Source organism: Podarcis erhardii (assembly GCF_964252035.2).
Source record: "Podarcis erhardii genome assembly, chromosome: 4".
In the NCBI taxonomy this organism is placed as follows: Eukaryota; Metazoa; Chordata; class Lepidosauria; order Squamata; family Lacertidae; genus Podarcis; species Podarcis erhardii.
The window spans coordinates 42,561,652-42,580,719 of NC_138508.1; the positions used below are offsets into that span (position 1 = coordinate 42,561,652).

Consider the following 19,068-nt stretch of genomic DNA (forward strand, 5'->3'; position numbering starts at 1 on the left):
AAGCACCACCTAGCCAAGACTAATCCAGTCAGTCTGCAGTCTCCCATCATGGCATGAAGTCTAGCTGCAGATCCCCATGATTATAACACCCAGCCCAATTTGCTTAACAGCCATCGTCTACCCCCTTTGTGTATAACATCTAGTTTTGGAGAACTGTGGTGTTTTGATTTGTCCTAATAAAGATATTGCCCGGTGGTGGATTTGGGAGTGCTTGAGCATGTGTAAGCGATGCTGAACAGCAGGTGGCAGCCATCAACAGGGTCATCCCAAGACAGAGGCAGAAAATCAAAATGGTACCCAAAGATGTACACGCTCTATGGCACACAGCTAGCTCTTCACAAAACTGATGGCTCATCTGTTGTTGTGATAATGCAGATTTTTAAGGTATGCCCTTCTACGATTTGCACTAGTAAAGAAGGGAAGAAGTCTACATCAAGGAGCTTCTGAGGAGATCAACAATGGCTTGAAATAACTTTAAAGGGAGTTTCTCCTCACGCCTTCCCAAGAGCCTCTTTAAAACATGCGGCTAGAAGGAAGGCCAAAGAGAAAAATCCAGATCAAGGGATCCATATCATCAGCTCCTAAAGGGGCTATCAAACAGCCTGTGAAAACTTTGTTTGAGATTTGCTGCTTTTATGCTCTCTTCTTCTTTCTCATTTTGGTATTTTAAAATTGTAAACTTCCTTGGCTGCCTTAATAGAAAGGCAGCATTTAGACGGAAGAAATATACAGGGTTGGATCATGAGTGATTCATTCCCCATTGATTTCCATGGATGTGTTCCAAGTATGGCTAGGTCTGGATCCAACCCATAATAGTAAATGCATTTTCACACCATCAGCATCGTCTGTGGCTACCTGACATGTTTTCAAAATCAAGGAAACTAAGAATATAATACAGCTGTGGGAAATCCTGAGGAGTCAGAAATTTACAATCAGTCCTGGGGCACATGAAACAGATAGCAAATTACAATATTAAAAGACAATAACACACATTTTCAAAATAAAAATGAAAGGTCTCCTCTGTGTACATTTGTAGCCACCTGACTCTGTTTTTACTATTGGGGTTGAGTCCTGAAATCTGTGAAGTAATAATGAAGAAAAGAAACATGCCTCTGAGCATGCATGGAGTAGCTTTCTTAAAGCATATTTGCTGTATCTTGGCCAGTTAGCATGGTTTCCTTTACGGCTAGGGTGGCTTATGTTCTGTTCCATTCATGGGGCAAAAAAGGAAGGGAATTGAATACATGCCAGACCTCCCCTTCTTCTGTAGCAATATCTTGAGGCTGATTTTCTTCTTCTTCTTTGAAGAATGCATGCTCCCCATTTTGAGGATTGTAATTCATATCTCCCTTTTATTCTTTCAAAAAAAAGAGGGCAAACAGTCTTGCCTCCCTTGTGAGGCTGTTCTTTTGCAGCAGGAAACTCCCTTGTCAACTACTGGCTTATGCTGTTCTCATGTTATGAGAGCAGGAAGGGAAATAAAGCCAGCAGAGCACCAAGTGTAAAGGAGCTTTGTTTGCTGACAACAAACAAATAAGCCACCCAATAACATTTCTCTCTCTCCCTGCAATGGAATATTCAAAAAATGTGGGTGTACACCTAGAAGTGAACAGTAGGGGGAGCACAGGAACAACAGTTGTTTCAACCAACAGGGCTTTAGATGTCTTTCCCATCCACTGTACAGTGGTACCCCGGGTTACAGACGCTTCAGGTTACAGACTCTGCTAACCCAGAAATAGTACCTCAGGTTCAGAACTTTGCTTCCGGATGAGAACAGAAATCATGCTCTGGTGGCGCGGCAGCAGCAGAAGGCCCCATTAGCTGAAGTGGTGCTTCAGGTTAAGAACAGTTTCAGGTTAAGAACGGACCTCTGGAATGAATTAAGTACTTATCCCGAGGTACCACTGTATAGAACTTTCATTCTTATTACCAGTGCTTTTTTTCTTTTAAAAAAAGTGTAGGGCTATTCTCATTTTCCTACTCATAGTGAAATACTGCCCCTCAATGAGGCCAAACTTAGATTCACAAAATGTTTAGGGGTATGCGTACCCCTGCGTTCCCCCCCCCAAGAAAAAAAGCACTGCTTATTACAACATCTAGATTGTAGAAAATGAGAACCCTGGATAGTTGGTTTGTTCATTTTACTGCTGGAACTCCATTTGGATAGCTTTATGTTTATTAAAATGAACATAAAACCGACTCTGAGGGGCAGGCAGAGGGCAGGGCTACCCCGGGCAGGAAGAAAGGGGAAGCAAAGCAGAGAGCAAGGAGTCTCCTTTTTAAAGGAAAACAAAATCCAAACACTTTGTGCGCCTAATCTTGCTCCTTTCTAAAATTTATTTATTGGTATCTTGATTTCTTATTCTTCCGGTAAGTTTCGCCAATCAAGACAACAAACTTTTTAATAAAAGAATGGAAATGGTTTATTGAATATTTACAGATCAATTGTAAACAGATAAGAACATTGGCAGGATTATTGTAATAACCTGCAGTTTCATAAGAGTATATATTTAAAGTAGAGGAATAAATTAGAAGTTAATTTGGATATGCAGAATATATTAAAAATAAATTTAAGGAGCCACAGAAAGAGGGGGAAGGAAGTCGAGTTTTAAAATGTTAAAATGACTGTAAAATTAGTGAAATGTATAAAGCATAAATAAAATTTTAAAATAAAATAAAATAAAATGCATTTATTGATTGGTGTGTGCTTTTCTTTTCGTAGGATTAAGGGGTTTTCTCAGGAGGGTGTGTGTACTGTGTTCCAGTGGTACTCACCCTTCTTCTGATAGGAAATGTTCTGTGTGTGGGCAGCGGGGGGGGGGGGACAAAAAATGAGGGTCGGGGTCGGGGAGGGTCAGTTGAGAAGGGAGGGATAAATGTCCCATTTTTATCTGAGGAATGTTGGAGAGTATGGTTGGTGATGAGAAATGTTCCTATTTTTATCTGAGGAATGTTGGAGAGTATGGTTGGTGATGAGAAATGTCCCTATTTTAATCTGAGGAATGTTGGAGGGTATGGTTGGTGATGAGCAAATTGACCCAATTATAATTTGTAGTTGCTTGCCAAGTTACAAACGAAGTGCTATAAAGTTCTCTGCTAATACAGTATAATATTTTAAAGTATCTTTGTTGTGTGTATTCATGTGCATGTGTGTCACCAAAGTTCATTCTGAAGTCATTAATACTGATTTGCAGCTCATTACTACACTGCTAGTGACAGCAAATCAGTGTATTTCATGAAAATGGAAAAAATAAAGACTTCCTACTATAATTGATTGTTTAAGGAAAACCTGACAAACTGTCTTAATGATAAAACATACGTAGGAGAGAAACACAATACATAAAAATCAAGAAAACAGATTTATTGAGATGTGGGCTTTGTTTACATTTATTGAATGACAATATAAACGATAGTTTTCCTTTACCATACTTTAGAGGTTTTTTGCTACGTTGCCCCCTTTTTCCTTCACGTGTCATTTTTCTTTTCCTCCCTTTCTGCTTCACTTATTTTCTTTTTTTCTTGACAAGCAAGCTTGTTTGATGTGTAACAATCTTGGCTACAAAGTGTAATAATACAATATCAATGAATTTATACTTAGAAAAGCACAGGCAAAAATGAAACACAAATCTTGAAAAGCAAAACGAAACAATGAGTATAAAATGAGAGAGAGAGAGAGAATGAGAATCATGCAAGAAGTATACAACTCATCCTAAAAACATTCCAGGGATAAAAACAGAGGAAAAGAGATGAGATTTTAAAAGCACTGCACTCTTGCTGGTGCTGAAGTGACATTAAAGTAGGTGCCAGGTGGGCCTCTCTGGGGAGCTCATTTGGCAAGCAAGGGGCCACTGCTGAGAAGGCCTTTACGCTTGTGGCCACCTACCGGTACCTGAACTCAACTCGTGGGGCCACAGAGAGCAGGGCCTTGAGGGATGATGGCAGGTCCTGGTAGGCATGCATGGGAAGAGGCGATCCTTCAGACACAGAAACTGCTGTAGAAAGTGGGGGTGGAAAAACAGCGCTTGCTGAAATTCCTGCTTCTCAACAACTACGAAAGGTGCACGGACTATCCTCCTTCAATTGGAGAGGAACGGTAGCTCCATGGCAGAACAAATCCCTTGCAGGTGCAATCCCTGTGTGCCTAGCTGTAAAAGAATAAGGTAGTTGAGGGATGCAAAGCATCTTCCTGTGACCCTGGAGAGCCCCTAGTATTAGACAGCACTGGCTCAGATGCACAAAGGTCTGACCTGGTACAGAGCAACTTCTTATCATCTATAGCACAGTGGTTGCGAACGGGATCCGTTCCGGAGCCCCGTTCACAACATGAGCAGAACACAACCCACATCTGCGCATGTGAGGGTTGCGATTCGCCGCTTCTGCACATGCGCATGACGTCATTTTGCGCGTCTGCACATGCGTGAGCGGTGAAACCTGGAAGTAACCCTTTCTGGTACTTCCGGGTCGCTGCGGGATGCAACCTGAAAACACACAACCTGAAGCAAACGTAACAAGAGGTATGACTGTATCTGGTCCCCTCTGATTTGGAAGCTTGTGCGTCATTTGTTTTTGAGGCATGTGTCCAGCTAGGTGTGCTTCCATCTTTCTGACCAAGCCTCTTTCCTCCCAGACGGAAAATGGAATGTGCAGCTTTTTCCACAGCAGCAAAAGGTTTGCCTGTTGGATTTGTGCCTGCCACACAGCTGTTAGAGCCACGGTCTCTATGCTGGATAAAAGAGGTGGCATATCTAATCCCCTCCATGCCATAGATTTGTCAGTAGCGTGGTACCATTAAACTGGAGAGGCTGCTTCCTGCAATACACCTGTAAGCATGTCTTGGGGTTGGGGGAGCTGTGTGCCTGAAGAGGCATGCCTGCCCTAAGTATTCCCCCCCCCTTCTTTGTTTCTGCTATACCTCCCTCCACGCTCCCCCCCGCCGCGCCGGCCAGGCTTCTTTCCAGGATCCTTGGTTTTTGCTGAAGGTGCATGAGTTGTCTTCTTTCCTAATGCTGTGTATGTCAGCAGACTTGTCGAGGCTTGCCTGATTATGTTGGATCTGCATTAAGTATCAATAGCTCTTTTGATTCATGTAGCCTGAAGGATTAAACATGATGTAATCGCAGTCTCTTTGACCCTGATGTACACAGCAAGGTAGGATGCAAATGGAAGGTGGACAGCATTTTCACGGGCTGGGAGTCACCGATGGGAGCGGGAGGAAGTTCCGGTAAAAAGGCAGGGCAGGGGAGGGGAGGGCAGGGCAGGGGAGGGCAGGGCAAGGTAGGAAAAGGGTAGGGCAAAACTCTCACCTGGAATGTGTGGGACATTGCCAGCTCAAAGCCTGCATCTTGTGAAACCCACACATCACCTGCTCCACTGCTTCTTCCTTATCTTTAAAAGAACACTTGCACTTACATCCTTGCTTATGAGGAACCTTGCAATTTTATTCTTTACTTTCTTAGGAGCTGCTCAGAGAACAGTTTATAGATTTTAACCAGAGTAGACCCATTGAAATTAATAGGCCTTACCTAGTTATGGCTACTGATTTCAGTGGGGCTACTCAAAGTAACACTTAACTGAATACTACCCTAAGTTAAACAACAACAACAACAACAACAACAATCAGTGTTGGGAAGGACTTGGGTGAGTCCAGTTTGAATCCTGACTTAGCCATAAAGCTTGCTGGCTGATCTTGGAGCCGTCCTGCCCATTCACCAAAGTTTCACTGTTGGTGTCCCTTCCAACTCTACAATTCTGAGAGAGAGGGGGGGGGCAGGAAGGAAGGAAGGAGGGAGGGAGGGAGGGAAAGGGAGTGACTGGTCTAGGGTTAGCTACTGAGCTTCAGGGATGAGTGAGGAGTCAAATTCAGGTCTCCTGGTCAAAGTCTAGAAATATATGTATTAAGTTAATCATTATGTGAGAGTCAGTGTGGTTTGGTGGTTAGAGTGTTGGACTAGGATCTGGAAGACTAGAGTTAAAACCCCCACATTGCCAAGAAGCTCACTTCAGACATCTTTCAACCTAATCTTCCTCACAGAGTGGCTGTGGGGATAAAATGTGGGTGGTGGCAGCAGGTGTTTGTAGGGACACTATATATGCCATCCTGATCTAGAGGAAGGGAAGGATGCAAGTGTAATACTGATGCATCATTGATCTTTACAGGAGTAATAAAGTTGGGTGAGTGATGGAGGATGGATTAATAGGGCCGGAGCTGCTGATTCTTATTAGTTCTTTCCCTGGGTTTCATGGTGCCTGTTTCCACTAACTGCCACTAAGCTGATGTTGCCTGACAGAGTTGGCAACTCTGTGCACACAGACCTTTGCTTTCAATGGTTTGGGCACGGACAGGTTGCAAGATGGCAGGGTTTCAAGCAAGCATGGTTTGCCAGAAGCGGCTTAGTTATTGTGAATAGATATTAAGGAAAACACTATGCACACAACACAGAATGTCAAAAAAGAAAACCAGGGAACTGTGTGGATCTCCACACCCACCCACTCTCCAGTTCCCAAGGAGTGGCTTAGAAGGAAACTGGGGAGGAAAGCCAGTTGCAACTTCTCCCTGAGGAGGAGGAAGCAGACATTTGTGACAAAATATATTATTGGTGTTGTAACTCTAATATCCTTTTCTCACCTGCTGTGTAATTTCAGAACTAGGCAGGGATTGGCATCCAATGACATCATGAGCTATTTTTCAGGGCTTCCTGCTTCCTGGTTTGTATGAAGTGCAGGACTCTTAAGAATTTTCTAGCTCCTGACCAGAGCTCAGGCGCCGTGAAAACTGGCGGCTGTGATGTGCTGAATTCATTAGACCGTCTTCCTCCCTCGCGCTGACTCAATGTGTTGTTACAAACCTACTGCAATATTCATTTTAAAAATGTATTCCTGAGAGAGAAAAGGACCATCAAATCCTGGCAAACCATCTTCAACAGTTTTAGTTTCCACAATAAATGCCTAGATCCAAGGCGCTTCCTGAAGGGTGTTTATGGTGGAATGGATGCTCCCCATGCATAATTTTTGTCATGGTGCCCACATGATGTTGTTGGCACCAAAATGCCAGCCCATATCCCCCAGCCACCTTAATCCAGATTTACCCTTTCTGGGGGAAATTGCATACATTAAAAAAACACACCAGAAACTCGCTGTTGTGAACGACTCACTTGTGATATGCAAACAACCCATTTACAGTATGGGTTGCCCCTGTTTGGAAACTCACTGAGTGTGTACATTTTATACAATAAATCAAGACAAGGTAGTTGGGGAATATCTAACCTCCAGCGGTATTTGGATGCTTTTTAACTAAGGCAACATCTCCCATTTTTGCTGAAGGACTGTGGTAAGGCATGGGTGAGCACAGGAAACTTGTCTCACACATATAGAAGTCATGGCACTCTTGTTTCAGGCTCTCGAAAGGCAGAAGCCAGAAGGAAACCCTTATTTTTATTTTTGGCATGTACATTAAAAATGTGGAAACAATGGCAATGGAAACTATTGCCTGGTTTGTCCCTGTTGTTCCCATTTCTGTACTTTTCCTAGTCAGGACAAGGGCAAATGCATTTGATATGGAAACCAAAAAGCCTTTATTGTAATGTGACTTTGATATTAAGACGAAGAAACCTTTATTTTAAGTGCATCTGTGGCAGGTGTTTGGAGAGATAATCTTGGGCTGGTTGCAACTTCATCAGGCCTGCTTTCTTACGCATAAGCAGCAACCAACACCTGGTGACTTTCTGAGTCATTGGTATTCAAAGCTGGAAAATGTTGTGAGTATCTAAGATATACATTATTAGAGTTCAGTACTGCCGGTTTCTTGGGACATATATCCCAATGGGTGCAGGAATTAGGAGAACTAATCTGAAACATGGGAGTGATATGTGTGTGTGTGTGTGTGTGTGTATGTGTGTGTATATATATATATATATATATATATATATATATATATATATAATTATATAGTCTTCCACTCCATCTCAGCCAATATTAGGGAGAACTGTATGAAACTTCAGCATAAAAGTGCTTTTACAGACAAGCTAGATTGGCCTGAGTGACAGCGTGGGATCGAAATCTTTGTTGGGGAGATTGTGTCTGGAAAGGTACTCCTACATATGTGGTGGAGCTGCCCCCAGTAGAATCATTTTGGGAGGTAGTCTTGAATTAATGAGCCTACCGTCATGGTGAAGGATCTGACACTGAATTTATTTTGTATTTTCAAGGGACCATCTGTAGATATTGGGCTTGTCCACACCAGAGTTCAGTGTGTGTTTGCAGAAGTTTGCATTCCCATTTATTTGGGTAGTCCATGTATGCTACTCTCCAACAATACCAGTCTCAATGCCTTTCCCCTGTATACAGGCGTCCCCTCACTTACATAGGGGTTGCGTTCTGGGCTCCCTCTTGCATAAGGGAAATCACATAAAGCAGGGAGCACCCTCCAAAAAGCCTCTATATGCCTATTTCCACCTGCTCTCCAGCTCTCTCTCTCTCTCTCTCTCTCTCTCTCTCTCTCTCTCTCCACACAACTCTCTCTTCAACCAGAGTTGAAGCTCTGAGGCTGGCTGGAGGGTGCACAGGAGAGTGGCTGCTGCTGCACTACTCTCCACATCAGCAGTTCCACAGGGAAGCCAAGCAGCCTAAATGTCTGAATTGAATTATTTAATTATTTCCTGGCATGACCTATATATATATGGTTGCACTTGAGTAGCACATGCATCCATGTTGTGATGCCTGTATACGGGCTGACCTGAAATGGGGGGAACCTGATAAGTTGGGGGAAATTATGTTCCAAACCACCTCATTCAGACTCATGAATTATTTGTTTCAGTGCTTCGGGGTAGGTGGCTCAATTGTCATTTTCTGCTACTCCCCTTTCCATGCCTGCTGCAACCTCAATGCTTTCATTTCTTTTCCAGGTGTGCTTGTTAACTCTTTGTGTGGAGAGGCGGAGTCCCCCCAACCCTGGGTGGCCCCCGGGTGGAATAACGACTCAAGACAATGTGCTATGGGATTAAAATTGGCCACAACTTTATTATCTTTCAGATGTGGGTAGACCTTGGATAAGGCATTGGGCATTTACCCCTCCCAGTCCCCCCCCCGGGGGGATCTGGGGAACATCAGGGTTATCCAGAGTGTGTGTGTGTGGGGGGGCTGGCTCTGGAGAACATATGTTCAAGCAGAGAGAGCCCGCCCCCGTTACACCGCCAGCGCAGGGGAGAGCAATGACAACCTCTCGGCGTACGGCCAAAGCTTCCCCTCAAAACAACCCCTTTATCGGGGAACCCTGGTATCACCACCACAAAGAGAAGGGGGGGCGTGAGTCACCGCTACACGCCCACCCCCAATTTAGGGAAGACAGACTAAAGGATTCCGCCCAAGGCCTGATACCGCCAAAGTTGTGACGTTTTGCTATGGGAAAGGCAAACCTGCCAATGCAGGAGAATTCCTTTCCAGCCCTTCAGCAGCGACCTTGACATAGCAGCGCCTGCGTACCTGTGGAGAAAAGGTTAACCTGCAAAATAAGTCTTAACTGAGGGTGGGTAGGGTGGGAGAAGCTCTGGAGCCAACTGACGATTCCCAGGTAAGATCCTCCCCCTATTGTGTGGGCAGGTAGTCCCTCCCCCTACCTGGCCTGATCACCTTGGCAATGCCTCCCCAGGCGGGATTGGGCAACTGGCTGAGGTAGGCGGAGACTGTGTTAATAGTGCCGCATAGGGTCCAGGGGGCTGCGTGTGGCCACGCAAAGGGCGCCCCCATTTAATGTGGGGAGCAGTCATTCTGGTGTGCTCCTGAACAGAGGGTTCTGCTTCCCCCGACAACTGATCCCTCAGATTTGCACAAAACCAGAAAATGCACAAGCAAATATAACAATTGCCTGAGTGTGTGCTGTTGCATACTTCATGGGGACGGATTTTTTTTAAAAAAAATAAAAAAATAAGGTGAGTGTGCAGGTATCTGCATGCATGCTCTGTTGGTACAGAATCAACAAATCAGAAGACAGAGGCAAACACAAAATGGCTGCTGGTACGACCAGGAAAGACCGAAGTTACACCTTCTCATATACAAACTGAAATATGTGCAGGTGTGGGCTACTCCAGTTTAATACAAATGGCAGAAAAGTGGATTAACAGCGAAATCAGGGTGAAATGTGGACAAGGCCATTGCCTCTAAAGACCTGGTTCAATTTACACTGGTAGCTTCACATCTCATTATCACATAACGTTAAAAAGTGCTATTGGACCTAGGTGCAATAATTGGTACCTCAGATTGTGGTTTGTGGAAGTTGTTGAGTGATAGTGAGTCACGTAGCTAGGAGCATAAATCGAGCCTGGTCTTTAGAGACAATATCTACATTTCCACTCCTTGCACAGGGGGTGGGGGGATCTGTCATTTGAGCATCTGTAGGCTTGAAAACAGATTTTTCCAAGGACTGACATGTTTATTTATTGATTTTCTTTATTTGTATCAGTATTTCCATATCACGCTCTCACAAAATATCAGGGTGATGCACAGCAATATAAAACAAAGAGCACGCACATTAAAAGCAGTAAAGAGCAATCATTAAAAAGACTGGCAACTCAAGAAAATTTTAAACAATTGTGTAGACCTGTCAGCATAAAAAAAGTCTCCAAGAGACTGCAAGTCAAAAGCATGTTGTCAGAAGACAGATAAAGGTTGGCAGGCGGCTGTGGGGGAATGTATTTCTAAAGGATGAACATAAATGAAGGCCTTGAAGGGGCGGAGAGTCCAGACGTTGGAGCCTTTTACAGTTGCTGCTTGAAAAGGGAGAAACTCTACAACTTGCATTTTTAATTAAGAAATACAGTATAGCAGATAGTTTTGTTTTGTTGAAAAAAAATCCATTCTGCACCAGATTCTGTACTTGTAGAATGTTCATAGCAGAAGAGCATCTTTGTTTTACCAAGTTGAATGAATTAATTTCCTCCCATACACCCCAGTCCACTTTGCTAGCCTTAGTTTTCTTTCCCCCCAGTAAAATTCTGCAGGCCTTGGACTCAGCTACACTGGCAAAGAAAAAGCACTTTAGATGCATTGTATATGCATTATGGGACACGGGTGGCACTGTGGTCTAAACCACAGAGCCTAGAGCTTGCCGATTGGAAGATAGGCGGTTCGAATCGCCGCAATGGGGTGAGCTCCCGTTGCTCAGTCCCTGCTCCTGCCAACCTAGCAGTTCGAAAGCATGTCAAAGTGCAAGTAGATAAATAGGGACCGCTCCGGCGGGAAGGTAAGCGGCGTTTCTGTGTGCTGCTCTGGTTCGCCAGAAGCAACTTAGTCATGCTGGCCACATGATCCGGGAAAACTGCGGACAAATGCTGGCTCCCTCGGCCTATAGAGCGAGATGAGCGCACAACCCCAGAGTTGTCCGCAACTGGACCTAATGGTCAGGGGTACCTTTACCTAGATGCATTATAACACTGTGGCACCAGATGGTGCTGTTAAGTTCTATTTTTGCCAACCCGATTTCTCATACAAAGTTTACAACGTTTAACTGAAACACTTCTTTGATTTGTCTAGATCCAGCCCTTCATACCAAAACCTTATATGTCCTCACCATAGTATCACAAAATGCAGAACTTGGCTGTTCAAAAGATAAATATAAAAGGAGGACACTGAAACTGCCTGTTCCACTCAGCACTCAGGAGGTTGGAGTCCTTCTGAAATACTGGGGTCCCCCTTCTAGCAGAAGTGCAATCCTTAAAAGATTAAATATTTTTGTACACCACCAAAATACAGGCTGTAAATGTGTGTGGAGAAGTGTCACAGCAGAGTTTCCTGCAGTAAGCATATATGGTTGGATCCAAATTATGGCCCCATCTGCCATTCAACTAGGTTTTTAATCAGAGCAAACACACTGAAATGAATGAACATGACTAAGTTAGGCCCGTTAATTTCAATAGGTCCAGTCTAGGTAAAACTTAGCTGAATACCACCCAAAACATTTAAAGCAGTAGTATACCACTTTAAGCAATTATGGTGGCTTCCCGCAAAGAAACATGGGAACTATAGTTTGTTTCCCCTCACAGAACATCAAATTCCTGAGTTCCCTAAGAAGAGGGATTGATTGTTAATGTCATGGGCCAGGAGTCAGCTTTGCCTGAAGGGGGAGAAGGGGGAGTGACTCCCCCTGCAGCTGATCAGCCTTCAAGGATACAGAGTAGAAGGCACTGATGAGAACCAGCTGGCTTCAGCCTTCTTAGGCAGAGCTTCCAGGAGCAGCCAGATGCTTGTAGCGATGCTTGTAGTTCCTGGCATGACCTTGCTGCTTCCTGCTCATCTTGACCCCAAGATCATTGGATTCCTAAATCCCTGGACCATCTGACCATGAGGATTGCTGTTTGCCTCACCCCAGGACTGGACCCAACTTTGGATGCTGACTCTGCCTCCAGGCAAGTACACCTCAGAAACCTGTCTGGTTGGCTGGTCTCCCACTCCACTGAGCTCTGTATTGTTGTGGCTCAGCAATGAGACTATGACAGATAAGCAGCTCTCAGAATTGTAACTCTGGGGTGGGGGGCGGAATAGGAGTCCCTAACAACTCTCAGCACCCTCAACAAATTGCAGTCCCCATAATTCTGTGGGGGATGCCTTGATTGTTTAAAGTGGTATGATACTGCTTTAAATAGTGCAGATGTGGTCTCTGTTAGTCTCATTGAACTTGGGGCTCAGTCACACTTCCTTTTGTGCTGTGCTTTCTAGGAACAGGTATGGGATATCCAGCTCTGTATCTGAGTGGTGTTGTTGTTTTGCCCCACCACTTTCCCCAGGGAAACCTGTATTTTACTACTGAATTGGAAGAAATGGCAGTCCACAGAAACCCCGATTATTGTTTGCTCCAGCTCTCCATACAGGGTGAGCTGCAAATGTTGAACTTTGGCCTGTATGATCTTAATCACATTTCTGGCTTGCTTGACCTGACTACAAAACTCTGTTTTGAAAGCAGGGAGTCCTTGGATCTTCACTCTCTGTCGCTTGTAATCAATGTTCATGCAATACCTATTGTCTTTATTTCTTCTGTTTCATCCAATTCCTCCACAGTTAGTGGCTGGCCTATTAAATTGCACCAGGGAGTCCTGTGGAGAAAAGTTGTAGTGCAAACCTTTTTCTATGCCCTGCTGGATTTTCAATTAAAAGATGTGTACACTTTGTAGGCCTGGAGCCATTAGTGATATCCAGGATCCTGATTTCTCCATGCCACTGAAGTAGGGCATGTTTGTTTGCATAATACTTTGGGCTTTTTCTCTTTAAACAAGGCTCCTTGGGTGGTATTCACCACATTTTACTCAGAGTAGACCCACTGAAATTAATGACCTTAACTAACTTGGATCCACTAATTTCAATCTATCAACTCTGAGCAAAACCTAGTTGTATACCATCCTTTGTCTTCACTTTACCTTATGCAAGTTGTAGGTTACCCACCCATGTGTTAAGTCTAGGCAGCTGAGATTCGTCTTAGAGCTTTTAAGATATCTTGCACAAAGGATCATTGTAATGTAACTGCATGCTTTCAAGGCTTGTTTGACCTTCTACACCATTGTCAAACAATGAGTCGAGATAGCTAGAAGTGGTTATTTATTTTATGCTATGATTATCTTGATGTATGTTGGTAAATAAACCTGTTTTGATAAGTTGCACATGTTTTGCCCTCGGGCATCAAAGAGGCAACTACCTTTGGAAAAGGACTGCTTTAATTACTTGGTTTCCTGTTTTTTAAAAGATCCTTCTGTTCACTGGAATCCAGAACCCAGGCAGATAGACAGCCCTAACCATTGTTTTTCCCATAGCTTGGAGCAGGGTTAGGCAACCTAAGGAATCAGCATGTTTTTACAGTAGTAGAATGTGTCATTTTATTTAAAATGCATCTCTGGGTTATTTGTGGGGCATAGGAATTCATTCATATATTTTCCCCCCAAAATATAGTCTGGCCCACCACATGGTCTGAGGGACAGTGGACTGGCCCACGGCTGAAAAAGGTTGCTGACCCCTGGTTTGGAAGGTGGTAGCTATGCCCTGGTGATGGCTGCTGATATTAGGTCTTGCTTTCTTATATGAGCTCATGAATGACCTTGAGCTCACACGCTCACTCCTAGTCTTCCCTCTTTCCCGGCCAAGGCCTGATTCTCTCCCACTCTTCCTTTCAGAAGCAAACCTTTGCTTGCTGTTACATTTGAACCAGGCAAATTATGGTCGGCACAAACCATAGGTGACCACAGTCCCAAATTGAAAACCCTAGTTTGATGAAGGCTTCCAGTACAGTGGTACCTCTGGTTGCAAACGGGATCCGTTCCGGAGGCCCATTCGCAACATGAAAAGCCCACAACCTGAAGCACCATATCTGCGCAGGTGCGTGATATGATTTGGTGCTTGTGCACATGTGCAGAAGCACGATTTAGTGCTTTTGCGCATGCATGAGCGGCAAAACCCGGAAGTAACCCTTTCCGGTGCTTCTGGGTCGCCGCGGGATGCAACCTGAAAAGATAATAATAATAATAATAATAATAATAATAATAATAATAAATTTTATTTATATCCCGCCCTCCCAAACCGAAGCCAGGCTCAGGGCGGCTAACAACACCAAAATAGTGCAACATTATAAAAACATTATAAAAGTTAATTAAAATCCAAATTGATGGCAACCATAAACTAAAGTTTTGTAAAGATTGCCAAAGGAGGGAGTCAGGCTGCACCCTGACCAAAGGCCTGGTGGAACAGCTCTGTCTTGCAGGCCCTGTGGAAAGATGTCAAGTCCTGCAGGGCCCTTGTCTCTTGTGACAGAGCGTTCCACCAGGTTGGAGCCGCAGCCGAAAAAGCCCTGGCTCTAGTTGAGGCCAGCCTAACCTCTCTGTGGCCTGGGACCTTCAAGATGTTTTTATTTGAAGACCGTAAGTTCCTCTGTGGGGCATACCAGGAGAGGCGGTCCCGTAGGTACGAGGGTCCTAGGCCGTATAGGGCTTTGAAGGTTAAAACTAGCACCTTAAACCTGATCCTGTACTCCACCGGGAGCCAGTGCAGCTGGTATAGCACCGGATGAATGTGATCTCGCAGCGAAGACCCCGTAAGGAGTCTTGCTGCTGCATTCTGCACCCGCTGGAGTTTCTGGGTCAGTCTCAAGGGCAGCCCCACGTAGAGCGAGTTACAATAATCCAGTCTGGAGGTGACCGTCGCGTGGATCACAGTGGCTAGGTCAGGGCGAGAGAGGTAAGGAGCCAACTGCTTAGCTTGGCAGAGATGAAAAAATGCCACCTTTGTTATAGCTGCAATCTGCGCCTCCATGGAGAGGGAGGTATCGAAGATTACACCCAAACTCTTAACGGACGGTGCTGGCACTAATTGCACCCCTGCAAGAGATGGGAGTTGCCCCCTCAATCCCATATCGTCCCGTCCCAGCCAGAGGACCTCTGTCTTCGAAGGATTTAATTTCAACCGGCTCCCACGTAACCATCCAGCCACAGCTTCCAAGCATCTGATCAGTGTGTCTGGGGCCGAGTCAGGATGGCCATCCATCAACAGATAGAGTTGGGTGTCATCAGCATACTGATGGCAGCCCAGCCCAAAACTCCGGACAAGCTGGGCGAGGGGGCGCATAAAGATGTTAAAAAGCATCGGGGAGAGTATCGCACCCTGAGGCACTCCACACACCAAGGAGTGGCGGGATGACAATTCCCCTCCAAGCGCCACCCTCTGTCCCCGACCAGAGAGAAACGAGCGCAGCCATTGAAGGACTGTGCCCTGGATCCTCACGTCGGCAAGGTGGTGGTCCAGGAGTTCGTGATCGACCATGTTGAAGGCTGCTGACAGGTCTAGAAGAATCAGCAGCCCCGACCCGCCTTGATCCAGCTGCCTGCGGAGATCATCTGTTAGGGCGACCAGAGCCGTCTCGGTCCCATGACCAGCACGGAAGCAGGACTGGAATGGATCCAGAGCCGATGTTTCATCCAGAAACCTACCAAGCTGTTCAGCAACCGCTCTCTCAATCACCTTACCCAGGAATGGAAGATTAGAAACCGGGCGGTAATTTGATAGATCTAAGGGATCTAATGATGTTTTCTTTAAAAGCGGGTGCACCACTGCCTCCTTCAGTTCCCCATGGAATGTCCCGGTGCCAAGGGATAAATTGATGATATCCCCCAGGGGGGCCTGCACCTCATCTGGACACACTCTAATCAGCCAGGACGGGCACGGGTCGAGAGGACAAATGGTGGGCTTTCCAGCTCGGAGGAGTCTGTCCACATCGGCTGGGGATATCCGGTCAAAGTGGTCCAATACTGGACCCGAGGACAGTTGAGGGGCCTCCAGTTCCTTTATTGTATCCAAATTGGCAGGGAGGTCATGGCGGAGCAACAGGACCTTCTCCGCAAAAAAGCTCGCAAATGCCTCACAGCTGTGTGTCAAATTGTTATTTAAATTTGGCTGTCCTTCGAGGGACGTTAAAGACCGAATTATACTAAATAATTGCGCCGGGCGAGAGCTAGCGGATGCAATGGAGGCCGAGAAGTAGGACTTCTTAGCGGCCTTCACTGCCACCTTGTAGGTTTTCATAAAAACTCTATAAGATGTTCTTGAAGCTCCGTCATGGGCACCCCGCCATACTCGCTCTAGCCGCCTGAGGTCCCGCTTCATTTTCCGGAGCTCCTCGGTAAACCAGGGAGCCCGGTTTCTGCGGGGTCGCAGAAGGCGCTTAGGTGAGATCTCATTGATGTAACATGAAGCAAACGTAACATGAGGTATGACTGTATTCATTTGTAGGCAGGCTGTGATGTGTGTAAAACAGGGGTGGCTAACATTTTTCAGCTCAAAGAAAAGGTCCAAGAGGCTGGAGCAACCACTGGGGTGGGTGGGGTACATGTGGCCCAAGGGCCAGCAACTCGTGGTGCAAAACACAGTTTGTAAATAATCACAAATTCTACTTTTGCCACAAACAGGATGTCGGGGAGGGAGGAGAGGGAAGAAGCAGCATGCAAGCCCAAGACCCAATCATGTAACATTAAAAGCATGGTTTGCCATTAAAATCCTGCTAGGGTGTTCATTACCAAATGCATGAAGGGGCCAGTGGGAAGTCACAGGGTTCGGCCCACTCACTTGACCTCACTGCACACACCAGCAGTATCTCCCAGCTGATGTGTGATTGGCTGAGTGTGAAAGTAGCTACTTCAAGACCTTGGGAATAGAAACCTTGGCTAATCAAAGTTCCCACCCCCAAATTGCAAACCCTAGAGCATAGGAGGCAGCCTGATTCAGACTAAGCTGCATCATGCATTGCCTGGGGTTCGTGGCCAGGGTGCATGGTGTCATCTAGGGAACTGGGCTGCATATTCCTGCTGCCCCCTCATTCATTTGGTACCACAACATATTAAAAAGGGCTTATGGCAGACTTGAATCTGAGACTCGGTGGGACTTTCTCAAAGCAATTATCTTGCATATTTTAAAAGGTGGCTAATCCGTAGCACCACCCCAAATGCCCAAAGCCACTCTTGTTTCCACATAGCTTCCTATTTATGTGAATTACTATAAATAAGAATGTAGCATAGCTCAGTTGGTTAGAGCGTAGTACTGATAACACCAAGGTTGCAGGTTCAATTCCCATAAGGGACAGCTGCATATTCTTGCATTGCAGGCGGTTGGACTAGATTATTCTCGGGGGTCTCTTCCAATTCGATGAGTCAACCCAGCCAACACTGAAAATCCAAAGTAATGTATTTGGGTCTTGTCAATGATTTTCATTTTCACCATTGGTTACTAGGGCTCCAGTTCTGGACAAGTTATTGCAAGTTTAAATTTAATGCTCAGCTGTGAGAGAGTTGGAACTAAGGGTGGGGACATAATGGCTAACTTTACCCCAACACCAGCCCTTCTCCTTTTTGCACTCTGGTGGAGGGAGCAGATCCCAAGAGGATTACAGTTCTGCAGCCTCCAGGTGCCCCTCCCTCTGGGCAATGGTAGCTTGCCCCCAGAGGCCTCTGCAGTGGGAGTTGCACCTGAAGCACGTGCAGCACATGGCCCTGTCTGATTTACCTTCTGCCAGCAGGTACTTCCTCCACTAGGATATGGGATACTTGCTCAGGGTCTCATTACAATGGTGGGTTCCCTGCCAGTCTCACCTTGGTGAGTGCCTGACCTTGCAGATCCTTGACACTAGTTTTGCCAGGACAGTAACTTAAGAGGAAAGCATTCATCCCCACCAATTTTGGAATTCTCATATAGAAGATTTTCTACATGGCCAAACCAAGAGAGGATTTTCCTGCAAGTGGAAGAGCCCGGACTGGCAAGGGAAAGAAAGGCCATCACCAAAGGAAAAATGATCATAGTTTTTGTTGTGAATATAGAATATAAAGCTCTTAGGCTGTTGGCACCAACTTAATTTTGCAGTCAGCCAAGAGCGCTGCAACCAAGTACTAAGCTGTTGAGCGATGCTGTTAAATCTCAATGCTTCAGCTGTGGGTTGTTTCTTGTGATTTTGCTTTTACTCAATGGCTCTCCTGGGGCTTCTCCATGATGTCTAGAATGATGCGTCTTAACAAGAGCTAGCCGAGGATAAAGACATCTCTGGAGAGGACATCAGTGAAGTGATGTGTTTTAGAAAAATACCCATCAAAATTTAGCGAGACTGAATTTAAGCTGATCAAATGCATTTTGCAGTCCAAATGACACTTCTAATTTTGTAAGATTTTTTTTTTTAATGTTCACTTTTGTCCAGTATGGGATAAAGATAAGCAACAACTTGTCCATATTTGATCCTCTCCTTCTTGGGTTGCTGTATGCTAGGGGTAAGGAACCTGGGGCCTTCTGTGTTGTGACACCCAGAGTCCAGCAGTATTCAGGGGTCCTCCCCTAGACCCAAGGAACTGATGGACTCTTATACTACCTTGCCTTTTCAATGATGCAGGGAGCACATCAGTAAGATCTCCCATCTTCAGGCCAGAGGACTGGGCCTTTTAGAGTACTTTGTGCCCTGACAAAGGGAGATAGAGCATAGAACAGGTGAACTGGGGACAAAAGCCCTCAATTTACATCCACTCTTTGTTGTAGCAACTTGGGTCGTAACCACACCATACATTTAAAGTA

General features: G+C 45.3%; 1 protein-coding gene across 2 annotated transcripts in view; it reads left to right on the forward strand.

Annotated features, from left to right (window-relative positions):
• The first annotated feature begins 4,148 nt into the window (after window positions 1–4,148).
• IGSF3 (immunoglobulin superfamily member 3) overlaps window positions 4,149–19,068 on the forward strand; it is a 494,096-nt gene continuing 479,176 nt past the window's right edge. For both annotated transcript variants that reach the window (XM_081858447.1, XM_081858448.1), the window contains exon 1: window positions 4,149–4,160. The gene's annotated coding sequence lies outside the window, so the exon portion shown is untranslated. The remainder of the gene's footprint in view (window positions 4,161–19,068) is intronic.